The following is a 23,684-nucleotide window of genomic DNA, read 5'->3' as shown; positions in this document are numbered from 1 at the left end:
TCTTTTGATTGGTGCATTCAACCCATTAACATTTAGGGTGACTATTGAAAGATATGTACTTATTGCCATTGCAGGCTTTAAATTCGTGGTTACCAAAGGTTCAAGGTTAGCCTCTTTAGTATCTTACTGCCTAACTTAGCTCGCTTATTGAGCTGTTATATACACTGTCTGGAGATTCTTTTCTTCTCTCCCTTCTTGTTCCTCCTCCTCGATTCTTCATATGTTGGGTGTTTTGTGCTGTGCTCTTTCTAGGAGTGCTCCCATCTAGAGCAGTCCCTGTAAGATGTTCTGTAGAGGTGGTTTGTGGAAAGCAAATTCCCTCAGCTTTTGTTTGTCTGGGAATTGTTTAATCCCACCGTCATATTTGAATGATAGTCGTGCTGGATACAGTATCCTTGGTTCAAGGCCCTTCTGTTTCATTGTATTAAATATATCATGCCAATCTCTTCTGGCCTGTAGGGTTTCTGTTGAGAAATCTGACGTTAGCCTGATGGGTTTCCCTTTATAGGTGACCTTTTTCTCTCTAGCTGCCTTTAACACCATATTTAAGTTTTATGAACTGTAAATACAGGGCAACCCCAGTTGACTCTAGAACAGCATGGGAGTTAGGAGGGCCAACTCCCCAACATGCAGCCGAAAATCTGTGTATAACTTTTGACGCCTCAAAACCTTAACTACTAATAGCCTACCACTGACAGGAAGGAAGCCTTACTGATAGGATAAACAGTTGATTAACATAAATGTTGTATGTTATATATATTATATGCTATAGTGTCGGCTTCTTCTTTGTCTCCGACCCGCAGATTAAGGAGGCGATACCATGAGATATCCAAGACCTGAATGGACCAGCCAGGGGACTCAAGGCATAACAGCTCAAGAGTGATGCCAAGAGGGCACTCCTCATATTTATTGAGTAAATGAATATCTGAAGAATTCTGAGTAGGGGGTTCAGCACATGATCATCATCTATCTTTGAGTCCAGCCCAAGGGTGGGACACTCCTCAAGGACACCGAAACCATGTGAGGGTGGTCACGAGCTGTAGGAACTTTTTATGGCTTTAATCACTCTGTCCTTGACCAAACATCAGAGGTCGTAGGAGAGACAATTAAGTCACAAATCTTCATACATTTGATTTCTATATTACTCGATTTCTATATTAAGCTCATTAATCTCACACTATAGTCTTACAATAAACCAAGCTACAGAAAGGAAAATGTTCCAAATTGTCACAAATCTCCAAAAAAATTTCCAATATATCTATTGAAAAAAATTCATGTATAGGTGGACCCACGTAGTTGAAACCCATGTTCATTTAAGAATCAATTATATTTTGAATTAAAATTTAGCATCCAAGCTAAAACAGAGTAAGTGTAAAATACACACCAAATTTTGAAGATTTAGTATGGAAAAAAGTAAAATATCTCATAATACTTTTTAAATGTTAATTACATGTTGATAAAATTTAAATATAGTGGATAAAATAAAATTAATTCCCCCTGATTTTCATTAACTATTTCAATGGCATTCATGCTAAAAAGGTAACTGGTGTTTTTTTAAATTTCAAATGAAAGTACTTTTATTTCTAAGAACTTTAGAGAGCATATACATCACATACATTTGTTGATGTCCAGAAATTATTTCACTCATAATTTCAGTGTCTTCCTGGAGTGGGGGTGGGGAGCAGGCACGTGACAAAGCCCTGGGTCCTGAGTCCTGTGCGTCACGGGGTCTCTTAAACAGTTGCCTTTGAGCATTAAACTCTGCACCTCATTTTGCTTTCTATATATTGGGATTAACTTTTAAACCTAAAGGACCCTTATCTACTAAGGTACACAAAATCTATTGGGACAATCACAGAAACCATATGGAAGCACTTGGGTATTTGTGAACCACAATAAAGTACTTCATAAGGTATCCTTGTTTCAAGTGGATAAACTCTTATAACCCAAGCTATTTAATCTTATTACTGGTTTTAAAAGTTGTGACTTGGCAGATAAAGACAAATACCATATGATTTCACTTGTATGCAGAAGCGAAAAAACAAAACAAAAAAGAAACAGACACACAAATACTGACAACAGACTGTTAGTTACCACAGGAGGGCAGGGTGTGTGTGGGTAAAATAAGTGAAGGGGAGAAAGAAGTACAAACTTCAATTTATAAAATAAGTCATACGAATGGAAGCACAACACAGAATAATACTGTAACACCTTGGTATGGTAGTGGGGGTAACTGCACTTACTGTGGTGAGCATTTAGTAATGTGCGTGATTATTGAGTCACCATGTTATACATCTGAAACCAATATAATATTGCATATCAACTATATTCCAATAAAAATATTAAAATTAATCACCAAATCATAATAAATAAATATATACATAAATAAAAGTTGTGACTTGGAAGAAATCAGGATTGTTTCTCAACAGAATTAAAGATTATGTCTGGTACTTACAATATTGTGATAATTTTTTCCTGGGTCTTTGAGGAAACCGGCCAAATTGGTGGCTGACGAGTTTCAGTTAGTCTCTTTTTATCTATGTCCCTCATACATGCAGCCATCCTCAGGGCATGTCTCTCCACGCAATCCACGTGCACTTCTCCCCTCTGTACAGGTAAAGTGTTAAAGAATAGTAAGGGTTGTTTTGAACGGGACTATTCCAGTCTCTGAGGAATGACCTAAGAACATCAGAGGACCCTTTGCCTCAGTCACAGTGAGCCTACGGAATGGCTGCAGCACAGGAGCTGCAGAGCCACTTCTGGGGTCTCCGCAAGCTGTCACCAGGAGTCACACATGCGGTGGATCCTCTGCACCAGCCAGCCAGGTTTGCCATACATTTGGGATCACATGATTTTAAAATGACAAGTTGCCCTTTATAATAACCTTGTGGCAGGAAGAAGAGCTCACCTGTCAGCACTTTACCCATCAAAACCTCTCCAAGATTAGCCAGTGGTCAGCAGCAGGGAGGAGGGGCTTGTGACGGCCAGACGCTGAAGTTCCGGTGGGAGGCACACACGAAAGCCGTCGTGGGAGGCATGGCAGCGTCTGGTAGCTGACGTTTTAACCTTTGAGAACACACAACAGAAAGTTCGGCTGATCATGGAGGAGCTCATTTCCTAACTGGTGGTTGACTGCAGAGGCTTCCCCAGGTCCATGGCACCCCAGCTCTCCCCACAGCTGTGGTCTACTTACCTGCCATAGGCAAGCTCACGTTTTGCCCAAGAGAATGAAAGTATGGGTAAAGCTGCAAAGCCTAACAGCAGCATTTAAGTATTTTAGTAGATAAGCTTGTAAAAAAAACATTTTTCTCATTCTTAAACTACAGCAGTTTCTGGGATGCCCAGAAGGAAGACATTTCTTACCCAGGCTTCTGAAAGGACTTGAATATTAGTAGAGGTCTTAAATAAAGGATAAAGTGAAACTTATTGAAGAAAATGTCTGCTGTGAACAAACTTCCTATTTCAATCAAGCCAGGAAGCCTTGACCAGGCGTTTCCTTCACTGCCACCTGATGTGCCTCCACAAGGAGTGGAGTAAAGGAGGAGCACACCAATCAGTGGGCCTCCCGTGAGCGCTTAGGGCCAGCATTTGCCCATTGCACCTGTTTCTCCATTTCCTTTGCTTACACCGCTGTGGCAGACTCCTAACTAGGCTTCTAGTCTCTCCTCACAGCAGCCAGCATGACTGTCTTAAAATGTTGCAGTGGCTTTCCACCACACTTCGAATACCATCCAAAGTCCTTGCTCGGCTGGCCAGGCTCTGCCTGAGCTTGTCACCTCCAGCCGCCCTGAGCCCATGCCCCTGACTCCCTCCCTCCACCAGGGCCTCCTGTCTGATGTCCCAACAGACAGCCACGGCCAGGATCTGACTCTGGGGTCCTCCTGTTTCTGCCTGAGAAGATCTAACCTGAGGTATCCACCAGACGCCTGCTTATGAGTCACCTTATCAAAGGGTCCTTTCTTGACCACTTGTTCTAAACTAGCACCACACCCTTTGTCATTCTCCACCTCTTGATCTGCCATACTTTCCTCACAACTTTCCTGACATATTTCATATTTGATACCTACTTACTTGTGGTCTGTCTTCTCACAAGAGAGACGTAAGCCCCACTTTTTCCCTCCTATAGTCGCTCATTTCACTTTTTTGGTGTACTAGGGGGTCTCTTTAATCCCTAGAACCATACCTGATCTCCAGTAGGCACTAAAAAATAAAAATGAATGAATGCATGCATGAGCACAGATGCTCTCTGATTCCTGATTTGCAGTCAGTGAGAGGGCAAAGCATTTACTTACAGGTCTGCAAATAACAGAGCAGAAGCCTGAGTCCCACCCATGAACACAGGTTGGACAATAACCCAGAGGGGGTTACAGGTGGCTGGAGAAAAACGAGCTGAGAAAGGACTTGGGGTGCCGCAGCAGTAGGGAGTCATAGCAGTTTGGGCAAATCAGTTGATGAAATAGATTTTAACAAATATTTAATAATCCAGGGGAGTACACACGTACTTTTCATTTTTCCTGATGTCTAATCCTATCTAATCAGAGTGCTGTGATCAGCTCTAGCTACAGAGGGAAGTTGGGATACCTAAGGAAAAAAACACACTTTTGGTGACTGTTAGAATTTTCCAGTTTTCCAAATTAACAGGATTCTGGGAAATGTCCCCATTTAATTCAGAGCAGACAAAAGCATTCAAGGTTTACGTTCCTGCCACAATGTTTTTATTTCTCTTTTTTTTCAGTTATCTTTTTCTCACTGTGTTAGTTATGTGTTTATCATGAAGAAAATCAATGCGCATTCCAGTGTAAGAATGTGGCTTCAATCAACTCCCTGAAACAAAGGCCTTTGTCTGTCTTGTCTTCACCAAAAAATATGTGAACAGACAAAAGGTGATTACTGGGGACAGCTGCCTCGCTCTCAAGACACCCTAAGTAGGTACGGGCCAAATGGAGGATGGGCACGTGGACAGGGTCAACAAAAGGTCACTCACTGGGCCGGCTGGTGGGGGTCAGGTGCAGGTGATGGATGCCTCCTGCCGCCACGGCACTTACCTCTCTGACTTCAGTTTCTACCGTTCTTTCTCCTTACTCATTCCACACCACCCACATTGGCCTTTGGCTGTTTCTCCAACACCCCAGATTTTTTAAATTAAAAACAGTACTTACTGTTTCCTGTTAACATAGGTCCTCTCACGAGATAATGTGCAGGGACAGAGAAGACAAGTAGTGATTCTATAGCATCTTACTACGCTGATGGACAGTGACTGCAATGGGGTATGTGGGGGGACTTGATAATGGGGGGAATCTAGTAACCACAATGTTGCTTATGTAATTGTATATTAATGATACCAAAATAAAAATAATTAAAAGAAAAAAAGAATGTGCAGTGAGCCTTCCTGGGTTTTCTCACTTAAGCCAGAGGGCTGGGACTATCCATTCAACTTCCCTTACTGTGTCGGAAGGAAAGCCTTCCACCTACTCCTCGGAAATAAGGCTACTCTAGTTTCACTTTTGATTACTTGCACATATGTAAAAAAATCAAACCCCACCGTTAACAGACTATCTGTCCTTTGGCACATAAACTCCGTCCACTTGGACACAGACTGACTGACCCGAGCCTCAAGTCCACAACCCCATGTGCAGACCAGGAGTCCAGGTGCCCTGGAAATCAGGTGAGTGTTCCTGGCCAGGGAATCAAAGGTGGCATCAGCTCCTGGTCAGCTGGTTGAAAAATGCACATAGCTTCCAGGGAGAGGCTGACATTTCCTCTCTGCACAGAGTATTTTGGGTGTAGCAGGGCAGCCCTCTGGCCTCAGGTGGTATGAGGCCTAGAAGCTTCTTACTCCATCCCCAAATCCTTCTGAGATTCCTTTAATTGATGATTGAATTTTTGTTTCAAAATGGCACACCAACTTATAGAAGGGAGAGGACATCATTAGGACAGGTCTCATGACGTCCACGCATAGAGCTCTGACTCCACCCCCTTCCCCTCCCCCTTCAGGGACCCTGGCCCTGCCCAGTGCTGCTCAGGGACAGCTTCCAGCACCCAGAAGCCCTGAGAAGCCACCAGCCTCATAAGTTGGGGGTGGCCCAATAAAGGAACTTCGTAGCAACTTCACGACCAAGGTCCTACTTCAGGGTCTTTGCACCTGTTTTCTGTTCACCTGGGAAGCTCCCCCAACCCCTTATTCTCAAGGCTTGTTCCTTTCCTGCAAATGTAAATTTCCAGGTGTGCCTTCTGTGATCATCTCACCTATGTTTCTATGCCCTCCCAACACACACACACACACACACACACACACACACACACACACACACAAATTCCTTAATCCCTGGTTTAGTTTTCTTCTTAGAACTTTCACCATCTAACATATTATATACCTTTCTTTTTTATTTGGTTTATTATTCCCTTTTCCCCCACTAGAAAGTATGTTTTAGCAGAGAGGGTCTTGTCTGTTTTGTTCACTGTTTTACCCCTAGGATCCAGGACAACATCTGGAGCGTGCATAATGGGTCCTCAGTAAATATTTGTTGAATATGTGAATGGGATTCCTCCAGCTGCAGAGGGGTAGGGGTACCAGAAAGTTTGCTTAACCTCCATAGCAGAGGTGTGGTAGCACAGGCTCATGTTCACCCCGGACCATGTGGATGCTTAAAAGAAGTCCTAAAGCAGTGCTTGTCAACCCCACTGAGGATCAGGATCCCCGGAGGAACTTGATGTAGACTCAGCTGCCCTGGCCCCAGGGATTGGGACTTCAGGGGTAACACAATACCCCGGGAATTCTGGTGAAACGTGGGTCAAGGGTAGAGACTGGCTTCCTGACAAGTCCTGCTCATGTCTGTTAAAGAGTGTTTGGCTGCAAACCCTAGGAAGAGACTGGCTAATGTGAGCAGAAGGGAATCTGAGACGTGGGCATGGAGGTGGAAGACTAGGGAAGCCCGGAGGATCTCACCAGGGCACTGGTGGGAAGAGCAACCCCTGCAGCGGCTCACCCCACTCCGACCCGGGAGCTCTCTGTCCCCGCCTTGCTTCCTCAGGCTCTGGGGAGCACTGGATTGGCCAGGCCCAGGTGACATGTCTGTCCTGGTCGGGCCTGGAACAGGAAGAGGAAAAGAAATACAATGCAAGCACATGTGCGATTTTAAATTTTCTAGTGCCACATTAAAAAAGGTAAAAAGACACATGGAAGTGTTTTTGACATCATATTTTGTTTAACCTAATATGTTCCCCCCAAAATCCAGAGTATATTTTACATTTACAATACAAATTTGGAACCTAATTTTTTAATGAAAATACTTAAACTGTATGTAAATTGCATAAAATTTATATCTGAAAAATTAGATTCATATACTCAATTGTTCCAAACATACTTAAAAGTTTTCAAAAACTGAACTGAGCATCAGTTTTTAAACGTAAATAAGTTAGAGGGGAGGTCCGACATGGCAGCATAGGAATATCCTGAACTCGCCTCCTCTCATAGACTCACCAATTTTACAGCTGCAAATGGATTATTTCCCTCTGAAAAAGAGCTGAAAACTAGATGGCACTGCTCTCCACAGCAAAGGATAAGAGGACCACACTGAGAAGGGTAGAGAGGCAGATATACAATCTTGCAAAAACCCCACCTCTGGGGCAGTGAGGCATAATAGGGAGCGCTCTCACCAGAGAGTGCTTCTCCTGGAGGAGTGAGGGGCTAGTGCCCCACATCAGGCACCCCAACCCCTAGGGTCTGGGAAAGATAAGCCTCCACAATATCTGGCTTGCAAACCCAATGGGGCTGATTTCCAGGAATTCCAAAGTGCTACAGGAAACTGAGATTTTCCTGTTGGAGGGCTCATATACAGTCTTTCTTGCCCTGAGACCCAGTGAACAAAACAGCAGTTTGAAAAGCACCTAGACTATATGAGAGGGGGATTAATTTGCCGATCGGGGGGCATTGGCTGGAAGGGTGGGGGACAATTGAGCTGCTCCCTGGAGATGCAAGTGCTGGCGAATGCCACTGTTGCATGCTCCACATAGTCAGCTAGCACAGACAGGCACAAGCTCGGACACAGCACCTCTCCACTGTCTTGCTGGGACAGGTGGGGGTAAGCTGTCATGGCACTTGCTAAGGCCAGATAGCGTGGGTATTAAGCACTCCCTGGATGAGGCGGGCAAGTGATCAGTCATGGAGTTTTCTCACTCCCTAGCTGAAGTCTGTGAGTACAGATGATTGCAACACTCACCCACCCTGCACCCTGGCTGGGGCTGACAAACATGAGTAATCATGGCATTCTCCTGCTCCCAGCCTGGAGCTGGTCCTCAGGACAGCACGCACCCACAGGCACTTTCACATAGCATGCTGAAGCCCACAGGCACAGGAAGGCAATACATTTTCCTGTGGCCTTCTGAAGCCAGTAAGCATGCCCCACCTGCCACATGCCACTAAAGCCAGTGGGCACATGCAACCCACATAGGATACCCCTTGATCACCTGACCTTGGTAGACAAGAGGGCTGGCATTCCAGAGCTCCACAAGACTGTAGCAATCAGAAAGACAGTTCTTGTCAGGCTATCAGGCCCAGGGCACTGCAGAGACAGCAGACTGAAACACACCCCCTGTCTTCCTGTGAAAAAGGCCTATTTCTGGAGCCAGGAGCTTCCACCAGAGGTACAGGCTTCAGGCCTCCCACACCTCTAGAGGCTAAGGAGGTGCTACTAGGAAATGTAAGACCACCCTTGCTCATCCCCTTGGCCTTGCTACAGCTCAAGGAGACTTCTCAGAAAGGAGCTTATATACTCTTCTGGAGCCCCGATTTTTGCAACTGTCACTCAAGGGACACCTCCAGATCTCTTGCTCTAGAGGCCAGCAGGGACTACATATAGTTACATATGTGAAAAGCTGATGCCTGAAGATCTGGCTTCCAACCAGCCTGAAACTAGGTGCTAAATGAGATTGTTCCCCTTGGACCACTGACCTTAACTTGCACACTCTCAACAGAGGCATATCAAGAATAAATCAGGCAGCTTAGACATCCTCAAAGGTTCAAGACAACCAAGAGCTAGGATAAGGCTGAATAATAAGATTCATCACCTGCACAAGGCCACTTCTCCAAGACTGAGAGATGCAGTTGTTTTGCCTGATACACAGAAACACACATAGTCAAGCAAGATGAGGAGACAGAGAAATGTGTTCCAAAGAAGACAAAATCTCAGTGTGGGTAAAACTGTAATATTTCCAGAATATCTCACCGGCTTTAGTACATCTGCATATCAATAGGCATTCAGAGGTGGAAAGAAGTATGGCTTTAGAGCATTTGCATCATTCCTCAGGGGTGGAGAGAAGTTCATCTCCATATCAATGGGTAATTACCTGGGCAAGGAGGGCTTATCTGTACCCGAGAGGTGACGGGGTGGGGGGTGGGGGGGGTGAGGGGTGGGGGGGGCGTTTTTGTTTCTGCTGGAACAGGAAAGAGAGAAATGCCCCGGACTGCAGATTGTAAGCAACAAACGGATTTTAAACTTTATTTCTCCCTTTGACTGATTTTAGTTTTTAGAGATATTTTGCCCCAGGATTTCCTTTTCCCGGACTTAGATCTGGCGTTAGTCAACAGGATTCCTCTCTACCCAAAATCTGTGATAATGGGTGCGATCTTTGCTAGGGCTGCCCCTTGAAATGATGGGGAGAAGTGGCGCTTGTGCCAAGGGACTTGTGTCTACACTCGTGTGGTCATGGAGGCACCACCACCTATGCTGGCCTCACCAACCCTGGCCCGTGGCCCAAGCCTAAGGCTACTGCTGCTACCGCTGCTGCTGCCGGCCGGAGCCTGGTTACAACTATGGAAAGGAGCAGAGGTCTGGTACATCTTGATAGAGAAGCAACTGGCTGCTGTGCACCATGCCTTGCTGGCTACAGAGACCATTGCTGAAACAGCTCCAATCAAGGTAATAACCACCTGTCCCATTGTGGGGTGGGTGAGAGACTGGACCCAAAGCCATGGAGTGGTGTGGCACAGACACCTACCGTATACCACGTGACTGGCCATTTGCCTTATGGCATCCCCAGGGAATGATGAAGCAGACGCACTGGCCCAGGTGCACTGGCTAGAAGGAAAGCCTGCCTCTGATGTGGCCCAATGGCTACAACAGCGTTTGTTGCACGTGGTACAAAAGACAATGTGGGCTATAGCCCATCAGTGGGGCTTGCCACTGATCTTTGAAGAAGTCAGCTGAGCCTGGAAGGAGTGCCCTGCACGTTGTGCAGATCAGCAAACCACCAAGATGGGCCTAGAGTGTCTCTCTGCAGCCTATGGCTGGTCACCAGTGATCGAGAGCTATCAAGACACCTACTTTATTGGACATGTGTTGCAAGGATGGGTGCAGCAATTAGGAATAAAATGGGAGTGGCCCTGGGCATGTCTACACATGGACCAGCAATGGCTGGCCCTTCTGGCACCTTGGGGAAAAGGCCTGGAAGCTGGCCTCCTGTGTATTCCTGGAGTAACAGCAAAGTGGCCCCCCAAAATCACAGTTATTTGCTTCTACAGTCCTTGTGTCCTGGATGCGCCCTGGCTGCAGCTGCCAGGTGATGGCTGGAATGGACAAGCTTTGGACTTAATCTGCATGGGACTTTAAACATAGCTGAATCCTCTGGCTTGAGAATTATCATGATTGTGTTCCTGTTATCAAGAAAAAAATGCTTCAAGAGAGGCCTGACTTTGTCTAATGTTTGGTAAAAGTTTTGTGAGTAATCTAGCATGGTTATTAGGAATGAGTAAACAAGTGTAGAAACATATTTTGTGCGTAGTGAGAGATTGTGCTGTAAAGTACATTTGCTTAATCTGCATAGGCTGAATCCTTTAGCTTGAGGATTATCATGATTTTATTGCTGTTGCTATTGTATATCATTAGTCTGGTCAGAAGATGGGGAACAAGTAAATTGTAAGACAAGATTCCTGGAGGGGTAGCCTGTGGGTAAAATTGTAACATTTCCAGAATATCTTGCCTGTCTTTAGTACATCTGCATATCCATAGGCATTCAGAGGTGGAAAGAAGTATGGCTTTAGTGCATTTGCACCATTCTTCAGGAGTGGAGAGACATTCATCTCCATATCAATGGGTAATTACCTGGGCAAGGAGGGCTTATCTGTACCTGAGAGGTGAGGGGGAGGGCCAGTTTTGCTTCTGCTGGAACAGGAAAGAGAGAAGCAGTCCCAGACTGCAGTTTGTAAGCAATAAACGGATTTTAAACTTTATTTCTCCCTTTGACTGATTTTGGTTTTCAGAGGTATTTTGCCCCAGGATTTCCTTTCCCCAGACTTACAGTCAGAAAAAGACACCAGTGAAGTGGAGATAATAATCTACATGATAAAGAATTAAAAGTAATGGCCATATGTCTAGCTTGGATTAATACTTAGTTTATAGGCACACACCTGATCATCTACATTTGTCCTCTTACAGCACTAAACTATGTTTTCTACCTTTATCTTGCATCTACCTACCACTTGAGCATTTTGTTAAAAAATAAATAAATAAATAATAATAATAATATTAATAAAAATAAGGGAGAAATGTGGGGTTCACATATAAATCAAGTATAAAAATCAAACGAATATTCATATTTGACCTGATTGTTTATAGTTCATAATGAATGATCAAAACCGAAAGTTTCTGTGATGACTGCCCTTGTACTGTTCACCATGTAAGAACTTACTCACTATGTAAGAATTTGTTCACCATGTAAGAACTTGTGAGTTATGCTTCAGAAGATTGGAGACTGTTGAGAATTAGGCTTGGGGTTGATTAATGATTGTGCATTGAGTCCCCTGTACAGAATTTTATTGTTGTCAACAAGCATTTGATCAATAAATATGAGAGATGCCCTCTCAAAAAAAAAAAAAAAGTAATGGTCATAAAGGTGCTCACTAAACTCAGGAAAAGAATGGATGAACACAATGGAAACTTCAACAAGGAGCAAGAAAGCGTAAGAATGTATAAAACAAGTCATAAAGTGAAGAAAACAATAACTCCCCTGAAAAATTCACTAGGGAGCATCAACAGCAGACTGGATGAAGTAGACGTACAGATCAGTGAGCTGGAAGGAAAAGCAGTGGAATGCACGAAGAGAGGCAAGAAAAAAATTTTTTAATTAATATAATTTAAGAGACCTTTAGAACAACATTAAGGAGAATAACAATAGCATTATAGGGGGTCCCAAAAGGAGAAGAGGGAAAGGGACAGAAAACTTATTTGAAGAAATAATGGCTGAAAACTTCCCTAGTCTAGGGCAGGAACAGACATCTAGATCCGGGAATCACAGAGTTCCAAATAAGATGAACTCAAACGCAGCCACACCTACACACATCACAGTTAAAATGTCAATAGGTAAAGATAAAGAATCTTATAAGCAACAAGAGAAAAACAAATTGCTATGCACCAGGGAAGCCCCAAAAGGCTATAAGCAGGTTTTTCAGTAGAAACTTTGCAAGCCAAAAGGAAGTGGCAAGACATAATCAAAGTGCCAAAAGCAAAAAAGTCAAATCAAGAATATTCTACCTGGCAAGGTTATCATTCAGATTTGAAAGAGATAAACAGCTTTCAGATAAGGAAAACCTAAAGGAGTTCATCACTACTAAATTGGCCTTACAAGAAATAATTAAGGGATTTCTCTAAGCTGAAAAGAAAAGGCACTAATTAATAACAAGAAAACATATCAATGTAAAATTTTCTCTGGAAAAGGTAAATATATGGTAAAGGTAGTGGATTAATCACTTGTAAAGCTGCTACTAAGGTTAAAGACAAAAGTAGTAAAATTAAAACTACAGTAAGTTTAGGGAAAATTAAATAAAAAGATGGAAAGAGTGACATCAAATGTATAAAATACGGTGCAAGGGAATAAAAATGTAGAGTTTTGAAATGTGTTAAAATTTAAGTTGCTATCAACTTAAAATTAGATTGTTAAATACATAGGATGTTATAGGTGAACCTCACAGTTACCACAAAGCAAAACTCACAGTAGTACACAAGAGAAAATGAGAAAGGAATTGTGGGTAAAATTGCAATATTTCCAGAAACTCTCGCCTGGCCTTAGTCCATCTCCATATCAATAGGTGTTTCCAAGGGGTGGAGAGAAGTAGTCCATCTCCATATCAATAGGTGCTTACAAGGGTAGGGCGGCAAGGGTATATCTGGACCAGAGAGGGTTGGTGGGGTCCCTTTTTGCAGCCAGGTGGTGAGAGACATGGGTGAGCAGAAGTGGACGACTGCTTGTAGGCAACAAATGGTTTCCTCCCGTTTTATTTCTCCCTTCAACTGATTGTAGTTTCAAAGGTAATTTGCCCTGGGCTGGGATAAATTTTCTTCCAGAGTTACACCTGGAGGTAGTTGGCAGGACCTCTGAACCCAAAATCTGTCTTCATGGGTGTGATGCCTGGGGGGGCTGCCACTGTGGATGGTGGGGAGGCCCCAGTGGTTGCAGCAGTGGAGGGTGTGGCTTCACCCAGGAACCACCTATCTGTGGGGCTTACTCTTGGGGAACCCTTCATGGGAAATTGGTCTAGGGTAAAGTACCTCCTAGAGGGGTGGGACCTTCCCCAGAATTGGGGAAGGATGGAGATACCGGAAGCTGTGAAATTAGCCCTCCATGAGATAGAAGACTGCTTAGAGGCCCTGAGTGGCCATATAGCAGCCAGGATTGTGGGATGTTTGTTTGTTGAGATAGTAGAAAGGGTTATTGAGGAGAGAGACACACTTCAGCAGGGGAGAGACACATTTTTATGTCACCTGGAAGAGCTGGGTGATGACCTATGGGATGCCCTTAAGAAAGAGAGACAGTTATTGAGAAGACAGGTCGTGCTCTTGGAAGACATTAGCAGCGAGGGAGGAGGCAGCAGGGAATCCGCGTTGCAGGAGGCTGTGTGGGGGGAGGAGGAAAGAGCAGTGCCTTCAGGGCCAGAGATGGTAGAGATGTCAGGGGAAGATGAGGGGATGCAGCTGAGGGCAGAACGGCTCAAGGCACCAGCCTCGCCCACATTAAAGGCCTGCCTGGTTGTAATTAAGAAAGTAAAAATGCAACAACAGTGGGCTCCTCAAGGAGAGAAGCCATCCCCTCCCCAGGTTGTGGAGCACTCCATGTTCCGCCCCTATTCCCAGGACGAGCTGGTGGACGTGAGTGTCTGGTTTCAGCAGAAGCCGTGGGAACCTCTGCCTGCATGGCTTTTGCATCTTTGGAATACGGGATGGAAAGCATTGTCGCGTCAGGTTCTGAAATGGGTAGACTGTCTCTCCTGACAACTCACCCGTCCCACCAGCAGTGGTTGCAAAGTGCCTGTCACACTTCAGGGAATTAGGAGCTTCTGGATTGGTGGACAGCCGCCATCAGGGCAGTTTGGCTAATCAGGGTGATTTACCATATTTCCCAGTTAGTGAACTGGAAAACATGTGCAGAGCTCCAGCAGGTATTACAGGAGCAGGGCATGAAAAACATTATCTATAATGGGCCCCGATGAGGAGTTGCTCACCACAGGAAAGAGAAATCTGGTGCTCCATACAGCTCCCCCATCTCTCTTTGGGTCCCTAGTGACTATTCTTGCCCCCCACATAGAGCAACCCTGTGGAAGGAAGTTCAGGCTGCAACTGAAGGGAGAGGTACAAAGGGCCCCATGAAGGAGTTGAGGACCCAGATGTGGGTTGATTTGATAAAGGCCCGGGGTAGTGAAAGAAAAACTTGATGGGCAGCCCAATAGGATCTTGTTAGAACTGTGGCACCAATTAAAGCCAGAGCAGCTGCTGAGGTTCAGGACACGGAAGCTGGAGACAGAGCCTCATGTCTGACCTGTGTCCCTGAAAGACTTCCTGGGTGACAGTACTCAGGCTCTGTCTGAGCTCTCAGCCACACAGGGGGACAATTAGGCATTGCAGTTTGACTGAGGGGGGGTCAAGGCCCCACATTAGGGGATGTGGTTGGGACCGGAGGCCACATGTAGAGTTAGAAATTCATTGGTCCCCTGTGAATATACAACGTGTCCTGGCGCTGGTGGACACAGGAGCTGAGTGTTCTCTGATTCGTGGCAACCCTGAGCATTTTCCCAGGACCCCTGCAGTGAAAGATGGCTATGGGGGTAAGGCAGTTAGAGTGAATAAAGCCCAAATCCCATTGGGAATAGGGCATTTACCCCCAGATGAGTATACTGTGAACATTTCTCCCATCCCTGAATATATTTTGGGTGTAGATTTCTTGCAGGGACTGTGGTTGCAGACCACTGCAGATGAGTTCAGACTGAGAGTACATGTGGTAAAGGCAGTTCTGAGGGGACATGCTAAGCACCCACCTGTAGCTCTGCCTGTACCTTGGTGGGTGACAGATATTAAGTAGTATAAATTGCCTGGGGGGGCACAAGGAAATTGGAGAGACTCTATAGGAGTTGGAGAGGGTGGGCATCATAAAGCCCACTAAGTTCTTTTAATTCCCCAGTGTGGCCAGTGAAAATGCCAGAAGACTCCTGGTGTATGACCGTGGATTACAGGGAATTGAATCAAGTCACATCCCCTCTGCATGCTGCTGTCCCCTCTATAGCAGCCCTTATGGACACCCTCAGTCACGAACTAGGGATGTATCATTATGTTGTGTACCTTGCTAATGCTTTCTTGTCTATTGACATAGTACAGGAAAGTCAGAAGCAGTTTGGGAAGACTGGCAGTGGACATTCATTGTCCTTCCACAGGGGTACCTCCACATTCCCACCATTTGTCACGTACTTGTAGCCCAGGACACGGCTACATAGAGGGAAGCGCAAACAGTGCAGCTGTATCACAACACACATGATGATATCACGCTCACATCTGATACTCTTGCAGATTTAGAAGGGGAAGTTCCTAGACTGCTGCAAGATATATGGGAGAAAGGATGGGCTGTGAACAGCACCCAGGTTCAGGGACCTGATTTGTCTGTAAAGTTCTTTCAGGTTGTCTGGTTGGGTAAAGCTAAAGTTATTGCAGAAGCAGTCATAGACAAGGTCCAAGCTATCGCTACCCCTACCCCTCTCACTGTGGCAGTATTACAAGAGTTTGGGTCTTTTGGGCTACTGGAGAGTGTTTATCCTGCACTTGGCACAAATTCTGAAGTTCTTACACCGGTTGGTATGAAAGGGCATCACGTGGTAGTGGGATGAAACCTGTGCAGCTGCTTTTACTGCTGCCAAGTGGGCAGTCAAGGCTGTACAGGCCTTTAGTGTAATGGACTCATCAAGGCCCTGTGAGCTAGAAGTTCATGAAACCGAAGATGGTTAAGGATAGGGTCCTTGGCAGCAGCTTGAATGGGTACGCCATCCCACTGGATTCTGATCACAACTATGGAAAGGAGCAGAGGTCCGGTACACCTTGATAGAGTAGCAAGTGGCTACTGTGTACCACGCCTTGGCTACAGAGCCCATCACTGGAATAGCTCCAACCAAGGTAATAACCACCTATCCCATCACAGGATGGCTGTGAGACTGGACCCCAAGGCCACAGAGTGGAGTGGCACAGATGCCTACATTGGTCAAATGGGGCGCATATTTACAGCAGCACAGTGCTCTACCACTAGACCCTTAGGTGGAGAATGCCAATGCTTATTGGGGCCAGTGATGTATACCAGTGGAAAGCAGGAAGAACTTGCTTTTGAGCAATTGGTAGCCAACAGTCCTTATCAGGAGGGAAAATCCCATATACCACCTGAAGATGCTAGGTATACAGATGGCTTCAGTTGTGGGCAGCCCCGGAAGTGGAGGGCTGTGTCTTTTTATCCTAAGACTGAGACAATATGGATGGAGGACAGAGAGGGGAAGTGCAGTCAATGGGCTGAGTTGCAGGCAGTATGGCTCGTGATCACCCAGGAGCCTTCCTTATAGTTGTCTGCACTGACAGCTGGGCCATCTATGGGGGCTTGACCCTGTGGCTACTGACATGGTGTGTGCTGGTCTGAAGTTGGACACCAATAATCTATGGGGCTCGTAAGTTCACTTATGGACAGTACTGCAGTGTTTGAATGAGAAGCCCCCCAAAGGAGCCCTGAGCCCTGTGGATATGCTAACACACATTGCTGCCTCTCCTACACAACTGTATGTGCCGACCAAAGACGAGTTATAGTCAGGATATGGCCAGCAGAGCAACATCCTGCTGCCAGCCCCAAGTGCATTAAACCCTGGAGACTGTTGAGTGGATGTGGCCCTGGACATTTTGACACATGGACCAGCGATGGCTGGCCCTTCTGGCACCTTGGGAAAAGGCCTGGAAGCTGGCCTCCTGTGTATTCCTGGAGTAACAGCAGAGTGGCCCAAAGATAATGGTAGTGTACCCAAAACATCCAGGAGGTAAGAGCATCTTACAGGGAAGTTTGTTTTATCTTTATGGCCAGTGCACGTACCTCCTGTAGCCCTATATATTGACCCATCTGTAACTCCCACAGGGTGGGGGGTGAAAGTCTGGTATACTAGAAACAGGACAAGATCCCATTTCTGTCCTATCACAGGACCACTCTCTTGCATGCATCCTACCTGATTGACAAGATTTGCCTATGCTGGTGTCATTAAAACATGTATCTTATCATCCTTAAGGTTATTTTCTCTGCAGTTCCTGTCGCCTGGACCCACCCCCTGCTGCAGCTGCCGCGTGATGATGATTGCTCTGAACTCCCTACCTGTTCTGCTACTGGTGTCTGTGGAATGTGTGAATCAGCATAAGACTTTGAACCTAACTGAATCCTCCAGCTTGAGGATTGTCATGATTTTATTGCTGTTGCTATTGCATGTCATTAGCCTGGTTGCAGTGCTCCAGTTTTCTTGCACAGGGGCTATTGCGGAAGATGAGGAGTGAGTAGATTGTGAGGTGAAATTTCTGGAGGGGTGGGCTGTGGGTAAAATTGCAGTATTCCCAGAATCTCTCACCTGGCCTTAGTGCATCTCCATATCAATAGGTGTTTCCAAGGGATGGAGAGAAGTAGTCCATTTATGTATCAATAAGTAACTACAGGGGCCAGCCAGGGGACCCACCAGAGAGGTTTGGTGGGGTCCCTTTTTGCAGCCTGGTGGTGAGAGACATGGGCAAGCAGAAATGGATGATTGCTTTAAGCAATAAATGGGTTTCTTCCACTTTATCTCTCCCTTTGACTGATTTCAGTTTCAAAGTAATTTGCCCTAGACTGGGAGAAAGATTTTCCCCCTGGAGTTACAGGAATCTAAGCATAACACTAAAGAAAGTCATCAAACCACAAGGGAAACAGAAAGAAAAGAAGGAGCAGAGAAAAAATACAAAAAAAAAGAAGAATTAACACAATGGCAATGAGTACATACTTAATAATTGCTTCAAATGTAAATGGACTGAATTCTACCATCCAAAGACAATGTCTGAATGGACTTAAAAAACAAGACGCATCTATACACTGCCTACATAAGACTCACTTCAGAAGTAGGGAAACACACAAATTGAAAGTGAAGGTCTGGAAAAAGATGTTTCATGTAAATAGAAAATAAAAGAAAGCTATAGTTATGCTTATATCAGACAAAAAGACTTTGAAACAAAGACTGTAATGAAAGACAAAAGGGGTACTACGTAGTGATTAAAGGGTCAATCAGCAAGAAGATATAACATTTATAAATTTATATGCATCCAACATAGGAGCACCAAAATACATAAAGCAAATATTAGCAGACCTACAGGGAGAAATTGACAGTAATATAATAATAGTAGAAGATTTAAACACCCCACTTACCTCAATATATAGATCATCCAGACAAAAAATTAATAAGGAAACATTGGCCTTAAACAACACATTAGACATGACGGACTTAATAGATATACATGGAACATTCCATCCAAAAGCAAAGGGACACAAATTCTTCCCAAATGCACATGGAACATTCTCCAGGTCACATTAAACCACAGAACAAGTCTCAATAAATACAAGAATACTGAAATCATATCAAGCATTTTTTTCCAGTGACAATGGTATTAAACTAGAAATCAATGAGAAGAAGAAAAAAAAGCTACAAATACATTAAAAACTAAACATGTTACCAAATAAACTAGATCATAAAAGCAAGCAAAGGAGAAATAAAAAAAATACCTAGAGGTAAATAAAAACAGAAATATGACATATCAAAATCTATGGGATTAAGAAAAACAGTTCTAAGAGGGAATTTTATCACAATCAAGCCTACTTCAGGAAATGAGAAATCTCAATTTAACTTTAGACCTAAAGGATCTAGAAAAAGAAGAGCAAATGAAGCCCAAAGATAGTAGAAGAAAGGAAATAATATAGATAAGAATGGAAATAAATGAAATAGAGACTAAAAAAGATAATAGAAAAGATGAATGAAACCAAGATCTGGTTCTTGATATACATATATAAATATATTTATATATAGGTATATATATATATACTATACACGGAAAACTATAAGGCATTGATGAAGGAAATTGAACAGTTACAAATAAATGGAAATATATACCACGCTCATGGAGAAGAATTAATATTGTTACAATGTCCATACTATCCAAAGCCATCTACAAATTCAATGCAGTCCCTATAAAAATACCAATGGCAATTTTCACAGAAATAGAATAATCCTAAAATTTGTAGGGAACCACAAAAGACCCCAAATAGCCAAGCAATTTTGAGAAAGAACAACACTCCTGGAGGTAGCTCACTGCTTGGTTTCCAGCTCTACTATAAAGCTAGAGTATCAAAACAATATGGCATTGGCATAAAAACACACACAGATCACTAGAACAAAACAGAGAGCCCAGGAACAAACTCACATATATATGGTCACAAAGGAGCGAAGAATATACAATAGGGAAAGGACAGTCTCTTCAATATATGATGTTGGGAAAGCTGTACAGCTACATGCCAAAGCGTGAAACTGGACCACTTTCTTACACCATATACAAAGATAGACTCAAAATGGATTAAACACTTGAATGTAATGACTGAAACCACAGAACTCTGAGAAGAAAACATGGGCAGTAAGCTCCCTGACATTGATCTCAGTGATTTTTTTAAATTTCTGATTCCAAAGGCAAGGGCAACAAAAGAAAAAATAAACAAATGGGACTACATCAAACTAAATTTTTGCACAACAAATGAAACCATCAAGAAAATAAAAAGGCAACCCTCTGAATGGGAGAAGTTATTTGCAAACCATATAACTGATAAGGCATTAATACCCAAAATATGTAAGAACTCATAGAACTCAATAATAAAAAAACAAATAATCCAATTTAAAAAGGGACTGAAGACCTGAATACACATTTTTCTAAAGGTATACAGATAGCCAACAATCACATGAACAGATGCTCCCCATCAGTAATCATCAGGGAAATGCAAATTAAAACCACAATGAGATATCACCTTACACCTGTCAGAATGAGGATCATCAAAATGACAAGAAATAACAAGTGTTGACAAGGATGTGGAATAAAGGGAACCCTTTTACACTGCTGGTGGGAATGTCAATTGGTGCAGCCACTATGGAAAACAGTATGGAGGTTCCTCAAAAAAATAAAAAATAGAGCTATCATATGATCCAACATTCACTACTGGGCATCTACCTAAAGAAAATGAAAGTACTAATTTGAATATATATATATATGTCCCTATGTTCACTGTTTCTATATAAATATAGATCCAGTTTCACTGCTGGGCATCTACCTAAAGAATACGAAAGTACTAATTTGAATATATATATATATCCCTATGCTCACTGTAGCATTATTCATAATAGCCAAGATATGGAAACAACCAGAAAGTCCATTGATGGATGAATGGATAAAGAAGATGCGGTGTGTGTGTGTGTATACACACACACACACACACACAATATTAACCATAAAAATAAAGAAACCTTGACATTTGTGACAGTATGGATGAACTTTGAGGGTATTCAGCTACATGAAATAAGTCAGAGAAAGAGTAATACCACATGATTTTACTTATATTTGGAATCTAAAAGCCAAATGCAACAAAACCTAGACATAAAGATACAGAGAACACCTATATCTGGTGGTTGCGAGAAAGGAGGGGGTTTGTGGGTGGGGACAGAATGAGTGAAGGGGATTGAGAAGTACAAACTCCCAGTTATAAATAAGTAACTTCTGGGGATGTAACATACAGCATGGGGTATATAGTCAATAATACGGTATCTGTGACAGATGGTAACTACACTTATTGTGGTGACCATTTCACAATGTACACTAACATCGAGTCACTATGTTGAACACCTGAAACTAATATAACATTATGAGTCAATTTTACCTCCATTAAAAGTACTTATATAAGTTAATTAAATTAAATAAAAAATTTCATTTCCTCAGTTACGTTTCAAGTGCTCAGTAAACACATGCAGCCAGTGGCTACTGTATTAGACAACACAGCTCTGTACCTTTAGCTTCCACAGACTGAGAGGTCACCAGGATATCTCCCACCAAAATCACACTCAGTTGAAGGAAGGGTTTGGGGCATTTTTGGAAATGAAAAAAGGATGCTGAGCAAGAAAACCCATGTCGCTGCTGAGCAGAAAATAGGTAGCAGTGTACTATCTGAAACTAAGGGAAGGGTGTAATTTTATGTTTTTGGTTGGTGAAGGAAAAAAAGTGAACTCCTGTGCATCTCCTATATGTAAGAAAAAATAACAAATTCAGCATAAATAATTGCTAAGCATTTCGAGTTTACCAAGGATCCTGTAGTATACAGCCATTTCTAAATATCATTTGAAGGAAAAGTGTATTTGTTCAGGATGGTTACATTTCCAAATGGAAACAGGCAAAAAAAGTTGACTCTAATACAGAGGATAGAAGAGTGTGAGCTCAGTCTTTTCAGGTTACAAGTTGATTTATGAGCCGAAATTGTGCCGACTTGGTGGGAATTAATAATTATCTTGTCTTTGAAATTGAGACAATATTTTTATAAAATTCAAAACTGTGATCAATTATTCCATCCCAACCCAGCCGCTGCAAAATTTCTTATGATGAGGTTTTTGTTTCAGGGGAAAAGTGGTCTCCAAATGGCTTACCTAAGTTTCATTCGTTTTAGCCCATAGTAACTGCCCTGTCTCCAAGATGCTAAACGAACTTCCTATTACTAAGGGACTAAGCCGTGAATAAGGCTGGAGGGATGGCCTTATTAACCTTTCTTCTGCTGGCAAGCTTTGGGACAAAAACCACCCAGAAGGAAGGAAAAGCAGCAGAAACAGCCCCTTCCAGGAGCTTCGTTTCGCCAGAAGTGGAGCACAGATGCTGAGGGGCTTCAAATATTTCCTTCCTATTCAGTGTTAGCTTTGCTACCTCGTGGCTCTTTAAAGTGTATTAAACCAAAAGGATTTTAAATTTATTTTTAGTTGAAGCAACACAACACTAGACCAAAGGAACTGAAAGACCCCCAGCCTCCTTGCAGAGCTGAGATGGGGGAGACCTGCCGCCCGGGGCCCCCCACCAGGTCCTGAGTGCCCAGGGCAGGCGGCGAGCAGCCCGCTCATCCTTGCCCTCATCCAGCTGACAACCCACTTGACCTAAAACCCCGCCCGCTTGTATAGACAGCCAGATTTTCTTCAGTCACACAACCTTGAGAATATAAACTGGTACTTACACAGAACACAAAGGAAAATATCTTCAGAACTTATTTTTCAAGATTCCATTTCCTCCGAACAAACTTGAGGACAGGGTGCAAGATGAGTCTGAATTAACTTCAACAGGACCTAGAAACAGGAAGCAAGATAATAGGTGGGATTTTCCCTCATTTGAGAAATCTAGTCCCAGCCCCAGACCAGTGGGACAGATTCTGAGAAGTTGGCACTGATGAAACTCAACTACCTAGAAATCATAGGAGACTGGCCTGGAGCAGAAATTTGTAATTTTAGAAACAAGCCCACACAGCACTAAGTCAGACACAGCCCATGGCTTTATTAATATCAGCTGGTAAAGACTGTTGTTACCATCCATTTTGTACCATGTGAATTTGGGCTTTTTTTTTTTAGTCAGGAGAAACTGATTTATACAAGTACAGTTTAATTCATTCTCCAAATACTTACTGAGTGCCTATTATGTCCTAAGTATAATGCTAAGTTCTGGGGGATCTAAAGATGAACAAGACATGCATGACCTCTGCACTCACAAAAATTACTTCCTGTGGGGGGATGGTCATTAAAACCAAATGCTTTCATTAGAGAAGTTCATGGTATCAGGGAGACCGGGAAGGCTCCCAGACCTGAAGAATGAGAGGTGCAAGAGCAGAGAACAACACTGGGTAGAATGGTGTGTTGTGAAGGTCTGTGGGGAAAAGGCTGGCAAATTCTAGAAACAGAAGTTCACTATTTTGGGAATAATACAGAGATAGCAGGAAGGATGATGCAAGAGAAAGAGCCACATCATGAAGTGCCCCACAGTCCCAGACAAGGAACTGGAGCGCTGCAGAGTCATGCAAGGGCATGGAACATGGGACTGAAAAGATCATGCCTGGGTTTTAGAAACATTACTCCATGAAGAATGGATTGGATTCAGTATATGTTAAAAGTCAGATACAGTTGGGATGTTACTGCACCAACCCAAGGAAGACATGTTAGAGGCCTATGCGATGGTGGAGACAGACTGGAGAGAGGTTCAAGAGACATTCAAGACGTAGAAGAAACAAAACACAATTAGTTAAAAGTGGAGTGGTGAGGGAGATGCTAAAGTCAAGGATGA

At 43.5% G+C, this 23,684-nt stretch overlaps 1 long non-coding RNA gene across 1 annotated transcript; it reads right to left on the bottom strand.

The window, feature by feature from the left end:
• Window positions 1-540: 540 nt before the first annotated feature.
• On the bottom strand, window positions 541-22,831 carry LOC118908241 (uncharacterized). The gene is made up of 2 exons (XR_005023111.2): window positions 22,591-22,831; window positions 541-3,066 (listed from the first exon to the last, which is right to left on the bottom strand). It is a non-coding gene; the product is annotated as an uncharacterized LOC118908241 (long non-coding RNA).
• Window positions 22,832-23,684: the final 853 nt, after the last annotated feature.

Source organism: Manis pentadactyla, chromosome 1 (genome assembly GCF_030020395.1).
Source record: "Manis pentadactyla isolate mManPen7 chromosome 1, mManPen7.hap1, whole genome shotgun sequence".
Lineage (NCBI taxonomy): Eukaryota > Metazoa > Chordata > Mammalia > Pholidota > Manidae > Manis > Manis pentadactyla.
Note: the sequence above shows the minus strand (reverse complement) of the source record. Positions and strands in the feature narration are given on the sequence as shown.